This window comes from Cupressus sempervirens, chromosome 3 (assembly GCF_028749045.1).
Source record: "Cupressus sempervirens isolate cs-2001-9-10 chromosome 3, ASM2874904v1, whole genome shotgun sequence".
NCBI classification, from domain to species: Eukaryota; Viridiplantae; Streptophyta; class Pinopsida; order Cupressales; family Cupressaceae; genus Cupressus; species Cupressus sempervirens.
Genome location: NC_143120.1, coordinates 912023479 through 912047242, shown reverse-complemented (window position 1 = coordinate 912047242; position 23764 = coordinate 912023479).

The following is a 23764-nucleotide window of genomic DNA, read 5'->3' as shown; positions in this document are numbered from 1 at the left end:
CCACTCTAGCCATTACAATCACATGATCATTATCTCTTCTAATCTCAATAATACCATCAAACATATGTATTGAATGACCTTGTTGTGTAATATGCACGAGTAATATTAAGTTTCTCTTTAATTGTGGAAGATAAAGAACATTAGAAAGTATGTAATCAGCAAGACTTGGTAATTTAAGTCTGATAGATCCAATGCCCAAAGGTTTTAACTCATATTTGTCAGCAAAATATGAAGGATTTGATCAATACAAATTCACAAAGCCCTCAAATACCTGCATGTAAAAATCTTATCATAGAAGAAAAAGATGAGAGGAGGCAAGGATATATACTCTAAAAATGTGCAAATTGTATTCTTAGAAATGAAAATGATGTAATATAATTGCAAAATATCAATCCTTATAAAAGGAGATTAAAACCCGAAAAGGGTAACCTAAAAAGTAAAAGATATTTAATAGTTACTAGGGTCAGTGCAAGAAGTTGGGTCTCACTTTTGGCTTTTGGACAAAAAGTGGAAGTGTTTTTCCTATTTTTGAAATATTTTGTCAATTGATGCCAAAATTTGAGCCATTTAGATATTAAATATAAAAAAACTTCAGCAATAAAAATTGTAGTGCATGGAATCCTCTTTTTGAATATATAGTTTATTTGTATACCCATATGATAGATTATTTTTTTGGTATGGATCTTTAAAAACCACTTTTTCAAAATGCTTGTTTTAGGACCATACCATGCTCGTGTACAGACACCATAATTTGATCAAAATTTCACTTTTTTCAATTTTTTTTTTTAAACTTCAAAAGAATTGAATGTAGATTGATGACATATAAATTAATTTAAGAAAAAATATAAAATAAAAAAGTTATTAAAGTTTTAGTGAACGTTACTATTTTACATTTAGGTACCACCTTTGATTAAAAAATTAAAAAAAAATAGTAAATGAAATCATAACTCTATAAAATTTATATCTCTAAAATCAGGATAATGAGAGCTCTAATGGGTTTTTGTTTCATAAAAATAATTGATCGGAAGACCCTCTAAAAATTATGGCAAGGCCTGAATTTGTTAGTTCAATGCCTTAGCCAAATCTTGAGAGGCCAAGGCATAGGCTTGGTCTCACCAAGCCTATCCCAAACCAAAATCTGAGGCAGGAAAAAAAATCCCACCTTATGTTGTAAGAAACAGGCACTTGTTATTTGAATTTCAAAAAATGGGTACTCATTTTGAAAACCTAAAAGCAACATGTAAAATCCATCGAAAACTTAAAAAAATGAATTTTTAAGAAATGGGTATCCGTTTTTTACTCTTAAAAAATGGGTACCTGATTTTTAAAAAACAGGTGCCCATTTCTTAAAAATTCAAATTTTTAATTTTTTGAGAAACAGGTACTCATTTTTTGAAAATAAAAAATGGGTACCCGATTTTTAAAAATAACGGGTGCCCATTTTTTAAAATCAAGTACCTATTTCTAAGAGTTCTCATTTCGCGGATTTGACTTCTGCGGAATTGCGACCCAACTTTGTGCATTCACCCACTAATTAATTAGTAAATATGAATGCAAATTGTGCATAAAGTAAAATCTTAAGAAGGGAATAAAGTGAATTTAATAAATGAAATTAAATTAGTTTCCTTTACTCTAACACCCCCCCTTAAGATAAGCAACAATCCAGCTACAAACAATGCAAAAAGAGCATGGAAATTACAATGCAATGTTGTAAGCAAACTTGGGTCCTGGCAACAACACCTGATGAGGTACCCAATCACAACTAAATCCCTATGAGATAGAGAAATAGAGAAAACCAAGTGCAAAAAATCTACTCCAAAAAGAGATAGTAGAAAAAGAAGGAAGGAAGGACTCATCACTAAGACACCGCAAGGACAACTTGCCTCACCCCAAGCATAAAACACAACTGAAGATACCATGGGGACGCAAAAGGTTTAGTGAAGATATTTGCAACCTACTCAAAATTAGGAATGTGCTCCAAGCTCAAGGCACCATCCTGAATGAGATGTGTGGTGAGGTGTATGTGAAGCTCAATGTGCTTGGTTCACTAATGCTCAACTAGGTTGCATGAAATGTGTATAGTACTCTGATTGTCACAGCACAAAAAGGTGGGACTATTATGAGAAAAATCAAACTCTTTCATCAACTATCAAAGCCACAAAACCTCTTGACAAGCCAATACAACTACCTTGTATTCTGCCTCTGTAGACATAATACAAAATGAGAGGTAGACTTGTGATTATTAATATCACTAGCCCAATCTGAATCTGTGAAACCAACAATGTGAGGATCCCCTGATGTGTAGTGAATGCCATAACATGTTTTACCTCTAATATACCTCAAGATACATTTGGAAGCTTGCCAATGACTCTCATGAGGATCATGGGAGAATCAAGAGACAAGTCGAACCACAAAGGAAATATCAGGACATGTTTGTGTAAGGTACAACAAACTACCCACAAGTTGTCTATATAGAGTGGAATCCATTGTAGGAGTAGAGAAAGTGATAGACAAAAAAACATCTTATTGAAAAGGTGTGGGGGAAGGCTTACAATCAAGCATGTCAAATCTCTAAAGCATATCAAGAGCATACATCTGCTAGAGTATGGCTATCCTATTTGAAGACTGAAGAACTTGTAGGCCCAAAAAATAGTGTAGAAGTCCAAGATATTTCATCTCAAATTCCTCTCTCAATTCTTGCTACACACCCTATATCATGGAGACTGAGCTTCTTATGATGATGAGGTCATCAATATAAAGCACAAGTACCAATAAGTCAGCCCCATGATGTTGAATGTAAACTGTGGGATTGGAATGACACTGAGTGAATTGTGAAACAAGAAAAATGGAACCCATCTTCTCATACCAAGCCCTAGGGGCCTATTTGAGACCATATAAAGGCTTCAAAAGCTGACATATCAATGAAGAGTCATGCATAAAACCATGAGACTGATCCATATAGAACTCCTCATGAAAGTCTCCATGCAAAAAGGGACTCTTCACATCCATCTGAAAAACTATCCATCCCTATGAAGCTACTAGAGAGAGTACAAGGAAAATAAAATTCATCCTGGGAACAAGGGAAAAGGTCTTAGAGTAATCAATACCCTCAAACTATGGAAAAACCTTTGTAACAAGACATACCTTGTACCTATCAATAGAACCATCTGTAGCATAGTTGGTACAACACACCCAAATGCATCAAACCAAATTTCTTCCTTTTGGAAGAGGAAAAAGATCCCATGTGAGGTTCTTCATAAAATAAGAGTACTCCTTATCCATATCCCTATCTCATTTTGAGTTTTCTATCACCTATGAAAAATTGTAAGGATAATCTAAAATGGAATGACTTAAAAGGCCACTACCAATAGTATGAACATGAGTACAATGAGTATATCTATAAGATCACCTACCAAAGGTCGAGCCACATCAAAAATATCATGAGCCATTTGGTGGAGGTGGTAAAGGGGGATGAATATCAAGATCTTCCCCAGAGAATGCATAATCTGGTGGAGGAGTATAAGAAGTACTAGGTAGTGAGCAAGAAGCTAGAGATGGAGGATAATGCTCATCAAATTGAACATCTTGCTAAAATAAGACATCTCTAGAATCAAGATCAAAAAACCTATATGCCTTCACTTCTTTATAGTAGCAAACAAAAATGAGTGGTCACCTCTTCTTATCCATGGATTTTTGCTAAGTATCTAGAATAAATGCCCAAGCCTCACTACCAAAAATGCTAAAAGTAGATACATCAGGCTTGACATGAGTCCAAGCCTCCTTAGGAGTCAAGTGTAGCAATGCCTTGTGAGGCATCTCATTTTGAATATAGTAGGCAAAATTGAGAGCCTCAGCCTAAAATGAAGAACTCATAGCTTGAGATTGTATCATACAATTGGCCATCTCTTGTAATGTCCTATTATTTCTCCCTACAACACCATTCTGTTGTGGAGTGTGGAGAATTATGAACTAATATTGTAAACCATGTTGAGTACAAAAATCTCTAAAAGATTGATTCACATATTCCCCCCCATTGTCAGTAAATATATGCCTAACTAAAAGACTAGACCACTTCTCTAAAAATGTATTAAAGATTCAAAATGAATCAAAGACATTAGACTTGTACTTCAAAAAGTACACCCATGTACATCTAGAGAAGTCATCAATGAAGGTGAGCACATATCGAGCACTTGAAAAGGATGGAGTGGAAAATTACATAAGATCATTTTATATCAACTACAATGGTGCCTTGGTACCTATGGATCTAACTACTAGAAAAGGATATCTATTATGTTTTCCAAGTGCACAACCTTGACACACACCGTCAGGACAAGTGATCTAAGATAACCCAATCATTAGCTTCTATGTACTCATCTACAGTAGATATCTATAGTTAACATTGCCAAAATGCTCATGCCAAAGCTTGCTGACTATGTCTACATGAGCAATGAGAGAAAAACTTATAGAATCAAAGCTCTTAAAGCCATCGAGCTGATATAAGTAAGACTAAACATCAACACTCCCTATAGAAATAACCAAGGCAAGATCATGGAGGTCTCAAATAACCACATCATGTTGTGTGAACTCAATTGTCTTTCCAGAGCCTAAATGACAAATTTGAAAGATAGACAAGAGATTTGTATAAATCGGTGAAACCAAGAGAATATCCTATAGTGAACCACCTTCTAAAGAGATAGTTCCTAAATGTATGACTAAAAGATGAGAAGAATCAGCAACCACAATCTATGTAGTAACACTCTGAGAAAGTGAGCTAACCAAATTAGGTGAGTGTGTCATATGATGTGAAGCTCCAAAATCAAGAATCCAAGTAGTTGTAGAGAACAATGTTTGTGCAGAAAGAGCATGTCCTCTCTTTGAGGGAGGAGGTGGTGGCTTTGGAGAAGCATTACTGTGCTTCTACATGGCCTCCTCTAAAGCCCCAAGATGTTTCCAACACCTATAAACTGGATGTCCTTTGTTGCCACAAAAATTGCAAGAATCACCTATGAACTCCTTAGTCTTGGAGGAAGACTCACTAGAATTATAATATTTACCCTTTTAGAGGGTTTCTAAGCATCTATTTTAGGAGTAGGCTTGGAGGAACTCTCACTGCTTACTAAATCTATCTCAAGATTTGGTTTCTTTTTTTGTTTCCTTGTAGATATCTAAGAAACCAATGCCTGAGTCTTTAAACCAATGATGGTATCCAAACATGTTAGTTTGGATTGATCTCTAGTCAACTAATCACAAAAGACCTCAAAAGTGGGCATGGTAAATTTGGGCCCCAAGGCATCCATAGTGGAATGGAAGGTAGAAGATAAAATCTAAAAGTTTCCTCAAAGTTTTAAGAGAATCAGGTAGATGCACTCCTTATCTATCTTTTCTTTCCCACATCCCTATAACAAAGTTCTCTATTGCTTGAACCTCATAAGAAAGTCCTTAATAGAGGCTCAAAAGCATCAAGTACAAGAGAAGTAAGCTTTTCCTTAGTTTGAAGTGCTCTAAATGTTTTGATGGTGTCAAACAAGTCTTTAAACTTGTGCCACATTTATTGACGAGCAGAACACTCTTCAAGATGAAACTATAAGCTATCTAAAATGGTCAAAGAAATCATAACCATGGCTTCATCCATCTTATTCTTGTGTTGCAAAGCCTAGTATTGACTCTAAAAAATGGGTTGTACTATGTCTAGACAAGACCACAAACCCTTTGAATGGAGAAGTCACTGAGTATGAGATTTCCATGTGTGATAGTTGTGTGGGCTTAGAAGGACTAGACTAGAAAAGCTCTTAGTCATTATTTTAGAAGGGATTTTTTGAATGCTTTTGTATGCTAGATATAATAACAAAAAGTAATATAAAAACACCCCCCACAATGCAAATAACCAAGCCCCAGCTTATAGAAGAAAAGCATAAACTAGAAAAGAGAAAAATAGATTTAGATATGATTTACAAATACCTGGTACAAAATACTAGTAAATTGAAAAAGAATCTAGAAAGTTTTTGAGAAGAACTTTTCGACACTTTTTTCAGAATGGAAAATGAAGCTATAACAAAGAAATTATGCCCCCCAGAAGATAGAAGTCATCAATAGAATTCAAGTACCAAAACAAGTATCAAAATGGAAATTTTTTTACTCAAAAATACATAGTCCATCATCTTCATCTCGAAACCATCTTTCTAGTGCTTCTTTTAGATTAAAAAAAATCCCTTCAAATGCTCAAGTTATCATGAAAAAACAAACAAGCCCCCCGAGAAGCAATACAAAATTATTTTTTAAAAAATAATTTAAAAAATTTAAAAACTTTTACCGCTATTGAGCCACTGGTGGATCAGGGTTGTGGCAGCTGGTGGTACAGTTTTCTAAATCACAGGCCACTAGTAGTAACTGCTACAGTGACTATGACAGTGTTGATGTGGTTAACTAACCATGTCGATGGCAGCTAGTGGTTTTTTAACCGCAGCAGTGCTGATAGGCCTTCTTTGATAATGTTTTTTTTAAAATATTGCCTTGGAGTGCATGTAGAGGCCATAGGGCCCTGCTAGATTAAAAAAAAATTGCCTCTTAGATGAAAGTTGTCCAAAATTGACAAACTTTATATAAAAATGAGGGTTTTGATGCCTTCTTTATCCATCCATGAGGTTTGTTTGCCCTCAAAGTGCTCCAAATTTCAAAGACCCTTTTGTTTCCACAAAAAATTCTAGATCTATTCAGTCAAACCCTTGTTATCCTTTTCCTCGAAATAATGAACAAGCTACAATAGATTTGACTCTAATACTATGAATGATTTGATTAATAAAAATCAACAAAGCCCTCAAATACCTGCATCTAAAAAGCCTATCATAGAAGAAAAAAATGAGAGGAGACAAGGGTTTTTACTCGAAAAATATGCACATTGTATTCTTAGAAATAAAAAAGATGTAAGATAATTACAAAAGATAAGGAGATCAAAACCCGAAAATGGTAACCTAGAAGGTAAAAGCTATTTAATAATTACTAATTAATTATTAAATATGAATGCAAAAGGTGCATAAAGTGAAACCTTAAGAAGGGAATAAAGTGAATTTAATAAATTAAATTAAATTAATTCTTTACTCTAACAAAATATACTACTCCATCCTCTTAATCATTGAATGTCTCAAATAAATCTCTTCTAAATGTCATATGACATGTGGCTCTAGTATCTATCAACTAGGTGTCATTCAAACTAGAATTTGAAGTACTAAATTCTTCTTCAATCCCAACATTACAATGTGCTATAATATAATGTGCAAATCATGAGGGTTACCACTGTCTGGTGGCTTCTCCTTCTTGTCACAAATCTTCTCCCATGGAGTTTGACAAAGATTGGCACTATGACCCATTTTTCCACATCTATAGCATTGTATAAATTGTTTCTTTTTGTTGTTAATCCCTATGCTGGTGTTGTGGTTGAGAATATTGTCTATCACCTTGATAATTTTTATTCCCTCTACCTCTAGACTATCTTCTTCCATGACCTATGTTGATACTGTCATGTTTAGAGGCTCATCTTTGGATGTTTGTCCTTGTAGTGATTCTTTCTTCCCAAATGCTTTTTTATCTCTCTGCATTCTTCTCCACAAGTCTGTCAAATGTAATGTCTTTCATCTTGTCACTAACTTGAAGAGATTCAAGATAGTGTGAATAGGTAGGATAAAGAGTTTTAATAACTTTTACACCTGTGGCTTCAATGTCATGAAATAAAGTCCTAATTTAAAAGGCTAACTTCATCAGATCATTATCTTTCATTTCTAAGTTGAGTAAATTCATAAATAATTGAATGATTTCAAGTTCTAAATGACAATCATACAAATCCTTGAGTTTATATAATGCTGCAAATGCACTCTTACAAGTGATTATATGTTTACTTACTTCTTTAGTAATGGAGGTAGCAATGAGAGCATAAGCCTTTTTTGCCTTTACTCTTCCAGATGACAAGTTCCTTTTCATCTATAGGCTGCTTCGGCTCTTCATTTTCATCTTTTCTTTCACAAACATCATCCCACAAATCATTAAAAATAAGAATATTTTTAACTTTTTGAAACCATTCATGGTTATTCTCTTTTCCAGAAAGAACTATTCCAATGATTGAAATTAAAGAATGTATTGGAATCACAATTCAATCTAATTTGTTTTCTCCAACAACTTTAATACCATTGTAACAAGACCAAAGAATGTAGAATGAAATGCACACACTGACAAATTTATTATAACAACAAGAGAATATATACAACTTAAACATTGTTCATAGTTGTGTACAACTATATAAATAGTTACATAAGTAAACTGCCAGAAACCCACTTCTATCAAAAGGTCGACATAATCAATACATCTTTGACATTCTTGTAACTGAATTATATAATTTTTTGATTGAGCATATATGTATTTGTGTTTCACTTTTATTAAATTTAATGATAATTAATCAATTAATGTCAAGTGGTCAATATTCAAATGACTTTTGACTCTCCTTGACTGCAGCAATTTATGAAAATTGCTGATGTGACATTAGTTTTGCAAGCCCAATCTTTAAACAGCCCTTCCAACAAAAGTCAAGAGGAGATAAAAGAATTATGTTTTCTACCCATCAGAATATTAGATCCTCGTGGACCATTCTTCATCAGACAAATTCATTCACAATTTTTTTAAAAATTCTTTGATAAAGTAACTGAAATTTTATCGTTCTTGAAGACGAATGCAAACTCAATTCTACTGTAATTATCACATAGCATCTAGCGTTGGAAAATGGAGCTGCAAAACATAGCAATAGAAGTCTTTTCATTTGTTTTTAATCGTTGCAGATTGTACAAGAGTTAAGACCTAATTAAAGATATGACTCAGTTCATTTAGAAGAATGAAATGAACAAGGCTTTTTGACTTGTATAGTACTGTGAATCTCAAATATGGCTTGCGCAAATTGGTACATGATGCTAATCTCTCCACAACTTTAAACAAATCAAACCTCTCTTTATCTTCGTTACTTTCTGCATCTATATTTACAAACATCTTAAGGTTATATCGGGCAGAAGCTTGCAGAGCAAATAAAAAGGTTAGAACAAGTAGTATAGTTATTCTCATAATATTTGAGCCCGCCCTGAAGAGCGTCCTTGGAAAGAGATGCTGTTCGTTAAATAAATGGGTGCAAAGAAAAAAGTTCGGTGCATTACATGATGCAATATATATATTTATAGTGAGAAGCTGCACACAAATAACACAAATAACAATCAGAATAGTTGAACATTGTATTTCAGAAATTGACCCTCATTCAAAATTTTGACCAATGCTCGTATCTCATTGGTACGCATGATTTCAGTCAAAATGATTATGCTGTTATACCGTAAGTGTTATGGTTTACTATTTTACCAGCTGGTTCAATGGTCAAATAGTTCATAATAATTGTATATCTTCTTCAAACAAAAAGTGTTCAACGCATTTCTCTTGAAATTTACTTTTGAAAAGTCCAATATCTGAGTCTTTGAGACCCTAAAAATCATTCATCTATTTATGTGAAATAATGTAATGGCTTGAAAGAATATTCTATAAAAAAAAAAATTTAATAATATTATAGGCTTTATATTATATGGTAGAAAAAGGTTCTTATATTAAGCCTATAAAACCCTCTATTTTAATTGATCAAAGATAAATTTTATATGCTAAGTTTAGATATATGGCAATATCTTTGCCATATCTTTAATATCTGCGAGAGTAAAACTAAATAATCTTTCAAAATATTTACTTTTTTTGAGAATAGAATCACAATAGAATACATTTTATCCTTTGTGTGCTACAAGATCATAGAGGATATGGGCTCATTTTATTCTATAATTCTAAACAATATTCTAAAGCACTTGATCTTTTTCTCATTTTGAACTAGGAGAAATATAACATTTTATCTTTTTGGGAACTCTTTCAAGAATGTGTCTTATCTCTTACATATTATGTTATTTCTATTAACTTTTTTTGTATTCATCTTATAGATTTCAATAGTTGGTCAAAGATTTTTCTTCATCTAATAAGATATTTCAATTAGTTAATGAACATTTTAAAAATGATTATTTTGTTAGCATTCCATATAGGAAAGCGATAATTGTCAAGATCTCTATTATTTGGATATTTATTTCCAAGCATTAGATTTCATTATTCAATTAAAAAACATTCAATATGATATATAATTATGTCTTCCTTTATCTCCTAAGACAATCTTGTAAACAATTGAAAATTTTATATGGTGTTACAAAGTAATAGACTTAAAATCCTTTCAAGTAAAAGAAGGTCTTTGATATTTTAAAAATGATCTCATCAATGTTTTCGAATATAGAAATTCTTCTATTTTATCTTTATTTAGCAGTTATCATAATTCTTCACAATTTATTCTAAATTTGTGATATGATCTAAAATGTATTTGTATAGATTTAATTGTAAGATGGTAAATTTTATACCTAAAGATTGTTACAACCAATTCTTTTGGGTCATTAAAATTACACATTAATTGTTCTTGTCTATCCCATATCACTAGTAGATTTAGCTTCCACCTTATCAGTATCATCAATAATAGGATGATTCTAGTCACACCAAATAGAATGAATATTATTATTTCATCTCACTTACCATTACTCTATTTCTCTATTTTTTGTGGTAAGATTACTCATTAGCTAAATGTTTGCAAGTTCCTTCTACAGGATATTTTGATCCTATTCATATAGGAATAAATTTAAATGATTGATCCCCACTCTTATTCTCATTACCTAATGAATAATTTAAATTTTTATTTTTTATCACATCTTTTTTAATATGAAAAATATTACCTTTATTAATTATAAATACTATTCACTTAGAAATCATTAATTTTTCAATCTAAAAATTGAAAACCTTTGAACAAATTTTACTTGTCATGAAAATCAATTGAGATTAAAAAATGTGTTAGCTAAAGAAGCGCAATATACTTGAGAATCTAAATTATTCATGAATAGTCCCTTTTCTATTTATTATGATATTAAAGTATTAAAAACAAGGGCTGGCATACAAAGTTCACCTTAATACGTTAGAAGCATATATTAACGGGATTAGTAGGTAACTCAGGAGTCCAGTCATCAGCAAATCCAAGTGGGGAATGACCACTTTGAATATATAGTTGAGGAAGGCCAAGTAGAAGCAACAGTGATAACAGGAGGAGCAACCTAAGACCAGCCATAAGTCAGCCGTTTTAAATTAAAAGATACGGTTTTGAAGCTTAACTGCCTCGTCCTGAACTGCTGCCATAGTTTGAATTTGAACACGCCATAGTTTTAATATGGATTTCACAATCCTTAGCGAATTTCGAACATTGACCGATTCATATGCTTGCATATTCCTCCGTCAAATATGTGTCCTCTCGTGAAGGATCAAAATGGCTACGGTGTCAACGTTAAAAATACTCCAAACTCCCTTTGCCACCTCTTAAAAGCTGCAATTCAACGCGCCTCTGTTTTACTTCGAATCTCATCCTTGTTTAGCCAATTTCAATCTTGACCAATTCAAACACAATATACGCTTTTTCTATAAATACGATATTCTCTCCTTATTCATTCCCATTCCTCATCTTCTCTGTACGAAAAAGCATATTCTCCCACTTTTCCTTTGTTCGCATTTCTTTGCTTAAAATATTTTGTTGCAGTTATTATTGTGAGATCAACACTTATGAAAATTATCACAGTGCTCCTCCTCAACGTTATGTTTTCTCTCGCTGCGTCTGCTCGACCAATAATCATTAAAGAGAAAGTGAATAAAATTACAGGCATCAACGGCAATAAAATAGTTGAAATTATGGAGATGTTATCATCGGGTTTCAATTGTGCAGGCAACATAAAAGACCCTACCTGCCACAGAAGATAAAGCAAGCCTCTATAATCGAAATCACATAATTAAATTTAAGCCATGACATGATTTTAAAACGCAGAACGCTTTTATCCATCAGGATTGTATAATATGTAATTACTTTCTCTATAGTCAAGAATATACATATTTAGCCGGATCAAAAGTTAAATCTTAAATGTGATTTGTTGAATATTCGTTTTCTAATGGTTCATTATTTTGCACATTTCAATTGGCAATATGCTAATTCTAATTTCATGGCGGTAAATTATCAAACTTAAACTGAGTCAAGTTTCCCCACTAATCTTTGAATATCTCAATGTTCTTACTTTGACATAATTTTTCATAGCTATTATCTTATAAAGCTGATGAGGGTTATGCTTGAATGAATTTAATGTACACACGTATTTCAAAATGAATTCCAGTTTGGGGTTTTAAAATTGTCTGATATAGTTCATTGTAAAAGTAATTCGAATGGAACTAGGTGTTATTTCATGATAGAGTCTATGGAACTTGGTGTTATTTATTTGATAATGGAGTTCTTTCCCTTTCTATGAAAGGGAACTAGAAAATTATAATTTTAGCGTCAAATTCTATTCTTTTTAAGATATTGTTTGTTTAACACATTATTTTTTATTTGTTTATAATTATAATTTTAAATAGTCCTCATGATCTATTTTTCTTTATCTTGTCTTGAACTACCACAATTTACTTGGACTTCTAGATCCTAATTTTGATGATTAACATAGTTCTCTTCGCTAAACTATAGAATTTCTTAGAGAATTGTGTATACTAATTTTGCAGTATTGTGTTATTATCTATGTTATATTTTATTTGTAAGAACTTTTGGAAATAAACTATTAGGAATATTATCTAATTCTCAAGTCATTTCCTCTTTGAGATGGAAAATCTATATTGAAATTATCGATGACCTCTTATAATTAATTATAATTATCAATAATGCTTACAAAACTGATGACAAGAGACTAATGTGAATTCATAGGAACATTATTACCAAAATTTTGAAAAGTAAGCATTGCCCAATTACACTATATATGTGAGTGTGTGTGTCTTTCTAGACACACACACGCGTGTATATGTTCTTATATTTAATGTTCGTATTAACGGTTGCATTGTTATATTCTTAACATATTTTTGTCTAGCGGATGACAATTGATGGTTGAGTTTGGTGCAATGTTGTTAGTGTTTGATTGTTGGGTTCAATAGTTTGGTAGTCTACTACATTTTTGTATTTTCTTGCTCCTACCTAGTGATGGCTTGGTCCATATTTTGTTTGACCTTTTTCACTAGTCATTGGGTTTTTGTTTGGCTTCTAGTCTGTTTAGCTATTTTTAATTTAATTTTTTTCTTCATAGTTGATGTTTGTTCCCATTTTGTTCTGCCTAGTAGGTGTCACTTCTCGTGACCTTATTTTGTTGTCTTCAAAATTGATGTTACTTTTTATGTAATGAGTTTGGGCCCTTCCCACTTTACTTAATCAAAATATATATAATATATGGTCACATGAGAATAAATTTTTTTTTGGAATGTGCACCTTGACTTTAACAATATAGATGGGAAATGTATTTAAACAAGAATGATTAAAAAATAGATTCCTTTAGAGTTTTGTTGGGTAAATTGTAATGTTGATGGTTGTGTGAAAGGAAATTTTGGGCATCTATTGGCAGACGAGTTATAAGGCACTGGAATGAAGCTTTTATTAAACATTTTAGAAAGAACTTTCAAGTTAGGACTAATAACTATATTGAATCCATGGTTAATTGGGATGGAATAAAATGCGTTAAAGATCTAAATTTTGACATAGATATTTTGGAAGGGACTCTAAAATGATTATTTATTATACACAAAGAAAAGACAGTTTCTCTTGGTGTAGTATGACGGATGTTTGTAAGAGAATCATCTCTTCTTTTTGTTAATTTAGGCTCCTTTAATAATCTTAGGGAGATGAATAGTTTGAGAGGCTTTATGCAAAATTGGGGCATCAATGGTTAGGATTGAGATAATATAACCTTTGAACAATTCCCTCAAAGGTAAAATGAGATTATTGAGAATTGCTGCCCTAGTATTTACCATACCCAAATTTCAAAATTTTTAGTCAAACTGTACTAAGGAATATCTGAATTGAATATTTAAATTGGTTAGAGGCTTATCCAATTATTTGTAGCCACATGATTCCAAATTCTTTGGCTCATCATCAGCTTCGCTTAGTTCTTCAAATTTCCAAAATATTTCACCCAAGTATCAAATTGTGGCAAGTTAGTGAAAGATTCCAAATACCATATTTTTATGGTAGCATTAACCTTCAAAACTTTAAGAGGTTACAAAACAGGGTTTAAAATGTGTCATTTTATTTAGAATCTTAATCTCCCATCCCATAAAGAATTTAGAAAACCTTTCCATATGTGTGTTTTGAACAATGAACCCTAACTCCCCAAAACTAAAAAGGTTAAGCATGAGACTCAGAATACCTATTTTTAGTTGATTATTAACCTCTCCATTGAATTGATGGAGTGTACAACCGCTCTTCATTTGTACTTAATTAAGGATAAATTTCTTTGTTAAATCCTTTATAGTAGATTTGGATAGATATATGAGTACGAAAAGGAAATGGTATCTGGAAATGTTGTTGTTCTTGCTAGGAACCATGTAGAGGACATTATGATGACTATGGCTATTTTTGGTATAATGATTTGATGATTGTTGCAATAATATAACTTAATACTTACCCTCTTATGACTCATTAGAATGTTGAAGACAAATTTTATTAACTAACTAGAAGTTACCTTAAGTAGCTGAATTCTAAATTTTCAAAGTACATTATGATGTGTTAAGGTTGTTATGGTATCATGTACAAGAGGTTATACTTTTGTATTAGGACGAGTTATTCAGTAACTCAAAATTATGGTTTAAATCATAAACATTGTGTGTTTTACCTAGGATACATCTACATAACTAGGTGATAAAAGTTATGGATTTTGATAATTATGATGTTGGATCTAAATTAGGGTTTTATAGTTTAGGTGTTCTAATAGAAATTGATATCAGTTGATATATTCATGTTTTCATACCTTATGGTTTGAGACTTGCTACATTGTTTAACTATTTAAACATTGATTTGTACTAATGATGTCATTTGGTGTTTTAACTTATAATGATGATGTTATTTATGGTACCTTAGAGATTATGTTATATGCATTCAAATAGTTTAGTATGCTTTATTGATGATGTTTATGATTTTTTAGGTATATGAATGCATTATGATGTTCGTTTCAATATTTTAATTTGAATTAATGATTATATTATGGTATTTTGTTCATGCAATCAATTTATGTTTTATATGGTGAAGAAATTGAAAATTTATTAAAATGTCACTGTAGAAAGCTTAGTCAATTGATTATGGAATTTGGTTTATATATTCATATATTTGATTTTATTGAGCTATTGATGTTCGAATTGAGTGTGTAGGAAAGTTACAATGGAAATTATCTAAGAAATAGTTACCAGCCATATGTGCTAGCTATAAAGCCAAGATTGAATTAAAAAATATTACAACCTTGTTGTTAGGTGATTTATGTGCCATCGTAATTTCTATGTATGTATTAGGTGATTTCACTAAGTAATTAATGACATTTCAATGTTATGTAATGTGATTTTATAGTGTCACTTGACACTTGCCATGTGTATGTGTAATGACATGTCTACTTAGATTTCTAATTGACATATTTCAAACCTAATTAAACCCCCTTCATTCAAGATACTTCTAAAGTCCCACCAATTAGCATATTTGGATTCAATTTTTTCTAGTCACTTCTAGAGACCAAAAATTTGTCCTAGTTGCCAATTTTAATGAAATCTAAGTACCTAAGTGTTAGAGCTATGGGTTAGCGAGATTTGTGACACTACTAGAACCCCCTAGTGGCCTTGGTGACCCTTTCCATATCCCATTTCACACATGTTGTGAAAATTGAGTGGACTCTTGACCTTTTCCCAAACCCACATTCATTTCTAATCTTGCATTTATGATAAGGGACAAGTGGTGGCCAAAGGAATAAGAGTCAATTCTGAATTCATTGGTAGTCAGTGGGTGGATTTTGGAGATGCTTTTAGAGGTCCTTTGAGAAGTTTGGAGGTGTTCACCCATTCTATATACTTTTATATACATTAGGGTTTTGGATTGAAGGAAGCAAAACGGGATTGGGCTCTTCTCAAACATCATTCTACCATAAAAGTTGTGAAGGTTAGTCTCCACCATTGTCATGCAAATCTAGGTCTTGTTTGCAACATAGATAAGGAAGGTTGAGTTAACCATCAATTAGGATTAAAACCCAAAAATGAAAATGAAGAGGCATTTTTCCACCCTCATGACCAAAAATCAAACTTTTGATAAAACCACTATTAAACTAAACCTACCTAACTCAAATTTTTCTTAGAAACTGGGAAATCCTAAATGTGTTCTCAAACTCGATATAATATCTTAGTAAACATGAAATAATGGTTTAATAAATTTGATATAATCAACTCAAACTAAGTGTTCTTGTAGCACTTTGACTTATGATTTCAAACCAATGCAGTATGTGTGGATATTAACTCTACATCCTTATGATATGTAATCAAAATACAATTTCTACCTAGTCTTGTGACTGGAAGACTAACTTTACCATATTTCCACCTTTCTACAATGTATTCAATGTTAGTTTGCATTAAAATTAGTCTTTATTACCTTAAAAAATATGTTTTTTGGTGTCTTTTTGTCCTAATTTTAGGCATGATATTTTGGTATCAGATCTTAGGTTCCAACACTTGGAAAAAAATAGGTCCATGTTAAGTGTGGAAGTTTAAATGTTACTATACAAAGTAGGGCTTTCTCATTATAAAATTTTAATAAGATAATATTTTCTTTCTAAAATATGACATTGATGAGGAAACCTAAGCAAAACTTGAAATTTGTATTAACAATTATAAATGTTTGACCATAATAGATAATCGGGTCGTAATGACTTGAAACAAGTGATTAGATGCAAGAATTTTTTATTTGTATTAAGGTAGATTATGATTTCATAAAGTATTAAAAATTATATTGAACACTATCATCGAAGGGGAAAACCTAAGTTAAGAACTATAAAACATCTTTCAATCATGTGAATTGAAACAAGAAGATAACATGTTAATCTAAGAGAAAGTATTTAGCATCATCTTTAGTAGAAGTTAGATTATACCTGACCATATCACTCATTGAAGTAATGTAGGTTATATTAAGTATGGAAGTAATCAATTAGACTAGTATGGATTTAGACATTACAACATAAATAAATGTCCAAAAACTTATGATCTTCATAATTTAATTTTGTTTATTAGGATTAAAATATTGTATAGATAAAATAAAATGGTGAGTAAATAGGAAAGTAATAGTTTAGACGTATATAATATTATCAATCTATTGGGGATACCTCCAACCTATTATGAGTTAAGGTGTATTGTTCCAATAATCTTTGGCAAGCAAATAGAAGCTCAATTTAAATCTACAAGTAACCTTGGAAACTTCAAACAATATGATAATAATAATCTAAGAAACCAATTCAACAAGTAAGTTAGGAATGTGTAAGGAATAGGAGTGTTTCAGTCTAGACTATAAGGAATAGAACCCTAATTGGGTAATATATCTATCTGAGTATGATGGTAAAAATGTAACTAAAAGGTGAGAACTATGTAACATATACTATTGAACCGATAAGATAGAAAATACAAAATTCTAAGTTAGAATTATGTGTGTCTATTTATGTTATTAGAATTATTTTATGAACATGAGTGATACTAAATTATAACTACCAAGTGTATACTTTTAGACCTTAGTATTGAAAATTCTAGATGAATTATAACCCTATAATATAGAGAAACTAAAGTCATCATGAGATTATCAAACTAATGTGAAATAAAGGTTCAACTTTTAGAGTTAAGTGACAAGAGGATTACAAGATATGGGGCATGATAGGAAAATTGATGATGACCTATACCTTGTTCACAAGATAGTTGTAAGAGTAGATAAGTAATCATTGACACCATCTTTCTGATGATCTTATACCTACCTAGTTGCAAACCTACATCATAAGTTGTTTATGACTAGGGGACATGAAATATGGAATATTGATAAGAGAACCAACATTCAAAGCAATCTCTAATGATAATTAAAATTTGTGTAACAAATGAAGAAATACATGACATGTATATATATATATATATATATATATATATATATATATATATATGTATGTATGTATGTATGTATGTATGTATGTATGTATGTATGTATGTATGTATGTATGTATGTATGTATGTATGTATGTATGTATGTATGTATGTATGTATGTATGATCATACAAATTTGGTGAAGTGTTAGCACAAATTCAACTTGTACATTGTAGAGAATTGAGGAAAAGGTATTTGGTATTATAACCACAACTTAGAGTATAACTCTATGTGTCAGTAACATACCCACATGTTTAGGTTCCTCAAAATAAGACCCCTGGAACAACAAGAGGATGGAAGGAAACTCATTTTTGGTTATCCTCACATTTTCACACTATAATGGGGTTTCTAGTCTAGACACACCCATTGGTACAATAAACCCTAAGCATAGGGGGATATCAATGAAGACAACTAGGCTACTAGCATGTGGGATCAATCACAATTTTTAGTAATATGGTCTTTAGACAACCATCTAATTTCAATGCTAGGTCCATGCAATGTATTTGAAAGACCTAAGTTTCCTCCTTTCCCTTAGTTACTCTAGTGTGACCACATTATGCCACTAATGTAAATGTTGTGAGTAATTGCATTTATTTCCTTTGCTGTCGGATTTGAACTTTTTATTTTAATATTCTTTCCTTCTTTCTAACAATGTGATGTTGGGAAGCTTAGCCAAATTTATTGTTGATGGTTCTATTTTCATCTAGGGCATGCCTCTATTTCTTGATTAAAAGTTTCCTATTGTGGCCACACTTGATTCTTTTATTTTATAATTTTGTATTGAATATTTCATCTTTGATTTGAATTTAAATTTTGAGACACCTTCTTGTAAATTGTTTTGGAAAGGTGACATATGATAAGCCTATTGAAAACAATTAATTAATTCTGTAATTTCCTTGATGTTACACAAAATATCATATCATTTCCAGTCAATGTATGCCAAGCTTAGTCAGGCATTGAAGGCAATTTCTTGTGTCTGCCAAGCATTTTAGAGTTTACCAAGTTCATAAGACAGTGTCTACCAAGTTCACTCACACAACAAAGAGAAGTTTGCAAAAGTTGAGTTTTAACAAAGCTCACTCAGTTAATGAAGGAAATGTTGGATGGAACCAATGTTAACCAAGATCACTCCATTACCAAAGGGAATTTGTGAATATGTAGTGTTAACTAAACTCACTTAGTTAACACAGGAAAATTGTTGCTAAGTTAGTGTCTACCGAGTAAGGTCAGCTAACAATGGATTTTTTTTTTTAGGCATATTGAGTTCAAATTTTTTTTTTTTTGGTTCTATCTAACCAAGGAGATGAATATCAAGTATTCTAAGATATATTCAAGCCAACTTGACCTTGTGTAAGATATAATATAAGGTCAAATTGAGGATTGAATGTGTAAAATAAAAATAAAAGATTTGAAGATGCTTAGAGGAAGAAAATTGGAGGATAAGAAAAATATCCTTGTTGAGCTACAAAGATACATTAAATCAAGAGGGATCAAGTATACAAGCTAGAATTGAGATATGTAATCAACATTTTAGTTGCATCAGAAATTAGCTCATCTCATTGTTACTTTCTAACCATTGTAGCAGTGATCTAAAATCTCTTTATAGAGTTGTCTTAACATCTATTTGTAAATCCTCTAACAAGCTGGCATTTTAAAATTTAATTGTCTAAAGACCCATAACAAGGCTACTCCTAACAGGATGATTAAATACTTTGACAAGATCACACCTAACAATGTGTTTTCTAACCTTTAATAGGGTTGGATCACAACAGAGCTCACTTCAAAAGAGTGAAAATTAGTAACTAGTTGCAACTGCTTGTTTTCTCCAAATTAGGTTTCCACATTAATCTTTGTGTCAATTATGTTCAAGCTATTTCCTTTGTGTGTTTTTAACTAAGTTAAAGTAAGATTAATCATAGATAATATCTTTAGGTTTTCATGTTAAGCATTTACTGAGTTATTTGAGTATCTATGGAGTTACATTATTTGCTAGTGTAAACTGATTATATGTGTGTTTTCCAAGTTACAACAAAATATAGTTTAATCAATTTTTTTCTTTATATTGATATATAAGGGATATATGATTTATTTTAGTGACTAAATCACCCCTACCCTCTCAGTTACTCCTCTTATATTTCAAACAAGGCCTACCAAATAGATTCCTAATAATCAAGTGGGGATATAGCATTACAGTATGGGGTTCTTAGTGAAGGTATTCATGCCCCACCCTCTCCTAGGACTTCAAGAATAAGACTAGTGGTTATATGATGACTATTATGAGCAATGGATTACAACCCAAGCATAATATTGGTTAAGGTTCGAGTTTACCTAACTAACCTTTTGATGCAAAAGGTACATGTGTAGTGATGGACTAGTTTAGTGTCCTATCAAGGAATTCATACACAATGGAAACTCTGGAGTAATAGTGATTAATCTTTGATAAAGATCTAAGCTGTATTTTAAGGAAACCCTATTTGAGGGCGTCTCATACTAATATTTCCCTAAAGAGTGAGTATATAGAAATTCAAAACACCTTATGGTATTATTATGAGAGACTCTATAAGAATATTCATACTAGTTTAGAATGTTATAAATGCATGGCCTGTATGTTTTAAGAAGTGCTCACCCTTAAGAAGCATACCCATGCCAAAATTATGGGTTGAACTTCACTTTTAATAATAGGTAAATAAGTTATCATCTTGAGTGTATATGGGAATTATTAATCATTCTTCTTGTATAGTAGTAAAATTTTGGTATAGGTCTAGACAAGGTCTATCATCGGATGAACATCTTAGTTTGTGTGACTTCCAAGAGTAAGTCAAAGGAAAGTGGGGGGTGATGTACACCCCTCCTCATATGTACTTATTTAAATAAGAATTTATTTTTAAAATCCTTTATAGTCAATTTGAATAAATATATGAGCACAACAAGGAAATGGTATGGGGAAATGTTGTTATTCATGCTGGGAACTATGTAGAGGACATTATGATGATTATGGCTATGTTACATATAATGATTTGATGATTATTGCAATAATGTAACTTAATACTTATCTTCTTATGAGTCATTAGAAATTCAAAGACAAAGATTATTAGCTCACTTGAAGTGCCCTTAAGTAGCTTAATTCTAAATATTCAAAGAACATTATGATGTGTTAAGGTTGTTAGGGTATTGTGTATAAGGGGTCATACTTCTATATTGGAATGAGTTATTCAATTACTCAAAATTATGGTTTAAATCATAAACATTGTCTATGTTTCCTAGGATACATCTACATAACTAGGTGATAAAAGTTATGAACTTACATGATTATGATGATATCAGTTGATACGTTCATGTTTTGATACCCTATGAGTTGGGACTTGCTACACTGTTTAAAGACATTGATTTGTAGTAACAATGCTATGTGTTATTTTACCTTATGATGATGATATTATTTATGGTACCTTGATGATTATGTTATATGCATTCAAATAGTTTAGTATTATTTATTGGTGATGTTTATGATGTTTTAGGTATGTGCATGCATTATGATGATCATTTTAATATTTTAATTTATGCAATTAATTTATGCTTTATCAGGTTCAGAAATGGAAAAGTTATTAAAATGTGAATTTAGAATGTTGAATTAGTCGATTATGTAATTTGGTTTATATATACATGTGATTTATCAAGCTATTAATATTCAAATTGAGTGTCCAAGAAAGTTACCATGAAAATTATTAAACAAATAGTTGTTAGAATTTCTTTGGAATAACTGAGAGGGGGGGTGGGGGGGAGGTAGGGCGTGAATCAATTATTCAAGGTCCTCATATCCTATTCAAACTTTTCACTAAGTGTAGTAAACCCATTCAATCATTCATCCAATATTTAACTTTACTAATCAACAAGTTATTGTAAATCAACATGCAATCATAACACATAATAAATCAACACATGACACAGTGATTTATGTGGAAACCCAATTTGGTAAAAACCACTAGTAACATGCTACTCAATTCTCACTTTTCTAAAGTAATGCCTATGAAAGGCTTGTCATGTTAAAGGCTTACAACACACTGTTAAATGTGACCTTGTTAGAGGATTTAACCACCTTGTTACAAGTGGACCTGGTTAGAGGACTTTAGAACATTCACTTGGAATGCCACCCTGTCAAAGGATTTACAAATGGATGTTAGGCCAACCTAAGTCCATAGGATTTTTAGATCTAATAAAATTGCTAAAGAGTATTAGAAAGTCTTGACTTGACTACAACATACAACTTATCTTGAAAATCTTAGATCACTTCTTAGCTCATACCCTTGCCTGGCCATCAATCTCTACAACTCTGATAGCTTGTCCTCCTTTCAAGATTAGTCTCCTTGAGTCTCCATGCTCAATGTACCAGTGCAATTATCTCTTCATGACTACTCATAGAAGTAGTGCCTCTGTGCTCTTCCTTCTCCTAGATGTCTCCCCTTGACACCCTTCTAACTTCTTTGTAGATTTGGCTCTTCAGTAGCAATAGTATCAGCAACTCTATGCTTCTTCGTCTATGACTCCTTAAATAGAAGTCTTGGAGTTCCTTTTCCCGCTCAATTCCTCCATTATTTAATTTAAATTTTCATGTATTAGGTAGGATTCATTGCATCTAACCCATATTTTTTTTCCTCTAAAAAATTCTTGAATAATCCTTTAGAATTCACCTAAAAAGGATTTACATAAGATTATGTGCCACCAACTCATCATCCTTATCTTCCAAGTCATTCAAAAAATTCAATGTAACAAATACATTGGCTTAGATTTGGGGAATCTTCATCATTTGAAATAATATAGTAGCTTGACACTATTGAAATACTGGTGCTCGACACATACTATTTTACACAGCATCAACTGTGTTTTTCCTGATGTTTAGCACCTGATGATCACTCAGCACCAATTGAATTTTTTTTTATGCATGGCACCTGATCTTCACTTGGCACATGAAGATCACTTGGTACACACTAGAAATTTTTGTTACTCAGCTTCAGCAAAGAATTGTGCTCAGCTTCAACTAACTTGCTCGGCACCCACTAATGATCTTAGTTTAAGCTTTGCATTCTACCTTGTTACAACTTCTTCCTCAAATTTTTCTAAGTGTGACCAACCTCTATATCCTTGAGTATGCCATCAATACATCATTTAACCATTTTCTTAACTAATCCTTGCACTTCATTACAACATCATAACTCAACCTTTCCCTTAGGTTATCATTTTACATCTTGTTGATCAAATCCTCTTCATCAATAAACTAAGTGATAGTACTTGGATCTTATAAGCAAATATCATCCCTATAAATACTAGGTTTGACATCAATGACAAAACAATGATTGAAAACATTCTTTAAGAATAAGCTCCCTCTTTGATCTTCAACAATGAGTTTTTCAATCGGATTTCCAACAATAGTAACCAACCATATGTGCAAATTGAAAAGCCAAGGTTGAATTTAATGAAGAGATTTGAACCTCATTTTTAAATGATTTAATTCATGATCATAATTTGTATGTATGTATTAGTTGACTTCACTATGTAATTAATGACATGTTAATGTTGTGTAAAGTGAGTTTACAGTGTCACTTAATTTTTTTCATGTGTATTTCTAATGACATGTCTA